We start from the raw sequence: 3723 nt of genomic DNA, 5'->3' as shown, positions 1-3723 counted from the left end.
GCGGCATTTAACTCCCGACTCTCCCGATAGCCAATCCGTGCCTCCCCTGACTGCACGTCGCTGACACGCACCGCTGCAGACTCTCTGCACGGAGGAGCAGCGGAGTCCGGCCGATGCTGCTCCTCCAAGGAACACACGTTCACTAAGCCGAACTATATCCGGTCACAGTGATCTGCTATTTTAAAGTAAAGTCAACACATATCGACCCTAAATATAATCTAAAAACGAGAAAAGTGTTAACATGGGCTATATATCGTTTTTTGTTTTTTGTATCTCTTGGGAACAATGCCTAAATCAAATACTACTTTCTAATGGTTTATTTTTCTAATAAACCTTGCATTGGGTTAGTCACACACTTAATTCTCTTGTGCTTTGTTCTATCTGAATTGTGATGAGGAGTTATCACAAGCTGTTTAGTTGTTCTATCTTACAATCAATACTGTATATAGTCAATGTGAGGTAAAGTGTGTCGCCAACGTAACCGGTTAGAACTCGAAGTGGCGATGAGGTCTTAAAATGTATGAAAAGGGTCTTAAAAAAGATCTTAAAAGGTATTAAATTTGACTTCAGGATTCCTGCATATACCCTGAATATGTTTTAAAAAATAAAATAGAATTTGCTAATATTAAGTGACAATATTAGGATTAGTGTGAACAACTAGTTTACATGTTAGGCTAACAGTACCTTGGTTAAAGAGCCTGTTGCTGTTTATTTATAGCTTTGAATTCTTTAAAACCACTATTATCTTCTTAAACTTGTATGGTAGTCAGGAGCATCACTTTCTAATGTTTATTGATATATTTAGAGGGAGGGGATCTAAAGGAATGCTTCAAAATTCTGATTAGATTCATTTCTACCATTTTCTTAAATTCATGGTAGTTTCAGTAATCCCATGGTAATTGAGGACACAAGTTATCTAAATGACTAATGTCATCTTTATGGCTTTCAGAAAGGACAGGAGACCGACAGGTGACTATCAAACGACTAGCAGCAGCAGCAGCAGCAGCAGCAGCAGCAGTATGATGATGATGATGTTAAATGTGTTGTTTTAGTAACATCCATTGCAAATACATGGAATTCAATAAACATTGAATAGCATATCATGCAGTTTGTCTGTGCCTTTTCCTCCGTGTTGTCCTGGTTTGCTATGCTGCCTCCTAGTCGCCACCATGGTTTGCTGTGCTGCCTGGGGATGCTCAAATCGCTCCGAGAAAGGAGTACGAATGTACGGCTTCCCCACTGACACAGAGCGGAGGAAAACATTTGCTGGTTCAAGTCAGCAGGAGTAATTTCGCGACCAACAGCAAAAAAATATGTGAGGTTATTATAAACAAACACTGCATTTGCACTTTTTCACAAAACGAAAACCACACCATTGGGAAAGCTTAATTTTTTGTTTAATACAAAAAAACAGGGAAAGGCTTGAAAAACACTGAGAGTTTAGACTCAGGGTGCAGGGTGAGGGTCTCAGTGCAGATATTCAGGCTCCATTGAATCCCCCTCTGGTCCATGTGCTGAAAGAGGGAGTAACAGACAGGAGAAAGGGTTATACACACCTATATAGCACACCTATTGGATGGGAAATTGCCTTGGGGAGATAAGGTGTGGTCTTTGTTCCCAACTGAAGTTATGGAACTTTATTATTTGTGAGTTTAACAAAGTATGACAAATGGCATCAGTAGCAGATGTGATATGAATTTCTATAAAGTTGTCTCACATTCTTGGTCATATTTTATATACAGTATGTAATGAGTATAACATGTCCAGTAAGTATAAAGTGTTTCCTAATACTATGTATTCAACCACTATGGTATAGTGTATGGTACTATGGTATGGTATCCTAGCTTAATATGTTATCTGTAAACGTTCCCTAAATCTACTAATTTAGGGATAATCCACTGACATCCTTTAATACACATGTTAATTTGAATCAGATGTACTGATAATATCCGCAATATAAATCTTTAAACTTCTTCTTACCTTTAAAAGTCCGTCACGAACGGTCTATTATGCTGCAACTCTACAGCTCTGCTAGCCTTGGCGCTAACTTCCGGGGAACGATTGAGAGGCTCCACGATCCGCCATTGCTGTAAAAAAAGTGGTCCATTGGAGTGAACGGAGATGACGTAACTCTCAGTCTATATGGCGCTGGTCACTTTGTCCAAGCGTACTGCTCGTTACAACACTATTCGCTTCAGCATAGGCCCTAGCATGACTGGTATAGCTCAGGGCAATCTCGATGACAAGGTCAATGTTCCCCCTCTACGCACAGAGACAATGTAATCTTAATAGAAGAAGAGACTCCTTAGGAGCACGCCGTTCCTATTCATGAGGAACTATAGGCCCAGTCATACACCCGGAGTGCCTAGGCATCACATCAAGCTCATGGTATAATGTTTCTCTAACCAAACTGCGCATCCACATAAACGTCAAGGCGTATACAGCAAACATCTTCAACGACAGTTGCTCTTCCTCACCGGGCAACCGTACTTTGCATGCGGATAATCTTCGGCACGCATCATCTCCCGTTTCTGGACGTGGCATCCGCCGGCCTCACGACGACCGCGTTTTCCCCGACTCTTAAGGACGTGCACTGCACATCCTCCGTTTTGTGGGGAATATCTGCATGAGATCATCCGCTATAGCGGCACGCTCAGATTTCCACTCCTGCTTACACATTTATTATCACACTCGCTGGATCTAACACTAGCGTCCCTCCATCATCCTCTCAGATGATAGAAGACGGTCCTAATCACTCAATCAGTTTATCAGCATCTATGACTCATCCTGGCTCACTTAACTGCTATTAAGCTAGTCTATATCATGGGTCATGTCTCAGTATTTAGCTAAGCGTATGGGTTTTCTGCGTGCATCTGCACTTCATCCATATTCTCGGGTTTATGCTCACTTGGCTTGGGTCAATCCAGGTCATGATATTCATGCATCACTGTACTCCAGCTAACAGCTCTCGTGCATTACTTGTCTACATCTCCCTCTTCGCCGGGCATCGGCTCGTGCTGCCAATCCAAGATCTCTTCTGCTCACCTATGGTAAATATGCATATAACTGGTTGTGGCGTCCTAATAGCATATCAGGGCTTTCGTTCAGATAGGTGCAGCCACCTCTACTGCCAATCAAGGCATTTCTCCCTCATCCCTGCAACTCGGACGGTGGTCCTCCTCCGCCTTCATATCCCGCATTCGCCCAGACATCAGCGCGTGCTGGCCATCCAAGGTTTCTCAACAATGAAAATGCTAATTATGCCTATAACTGGTAGTGGTGGTTCATAGCACGTCAGCATGTATATGTGTCACTGTGTTCATGTTTAACCCTGCGTGTCAGATCGCGACCTCCGGGTCTGCACCATGTTTAACCCTGCACGTCAGGTTGCGACCTCCGGGTCCGTGTTCATGTTTAACCCTGCACGTCAGGTGACCTCCGGGTCCGTGTTCATGTTTAACCCTGCACGTCAGGTTGTGACCTCCGGGTCTGTGTTCATGTTTAACCCTACACGTCAGGTTGTGACCTCCGGGTCTGCGTTATGTTTAACCCTGCGAGTGCAGGTTGCGGCCAGTGGGTCGCGTTAGGTTTAACCCTGCAAGTGCAGGTTGCGGACATGGGTCCGCGTTATGTTTAACCCTGCGAGTGCAGGTTGCGGACATGGGTCTGCATTAGGTTTAACCCTGCGAGTGCAGGTTTTGGACATGGGTCTGCGTTATGTTT

The 3723-nt window shown here is 43.8% G+C and overlaps 1 long non-coding RNA gene across 1 annotated transcript; it reads right to left on the bottom strand.

Annotated features, from left to right (window-relative positions):
- Positions 1 to 1380: 1380 nt before the first annotated feature.
- On the bottom strand, positions 1381 to 2241 carry LOC307040098. The gene is made up of 2 exons (XR_013808428.1): positions 1981 to 2241; positions 1381 to 1514 (listed from the first exon to the last, which is right to left on the bottom strand). It is a non-coding gene; the product is annotated as an uncharacterized lncRNA (long non-coding RNA).
- Positions 2242 to 3723: the final 1482 nt, after the last annotated feature.

Source organism: Notothenia rossii (genome assembly GCF_949606895.1).
Source record: "Notothenia rossii genome assembly, chromosome: 5".
NCBI classification, from domain to species: domain Eukaryota; kingdom Metazoa; phylum Chordata; class Actinopteri; order Perciformes; family Nototheniidae; genus Notothenia; species Notothenia rossii.
Note: the sequence above shows the minus strand (reverse complement) of the source record. Positions and strands in the feature narration are given on the sequence as shown.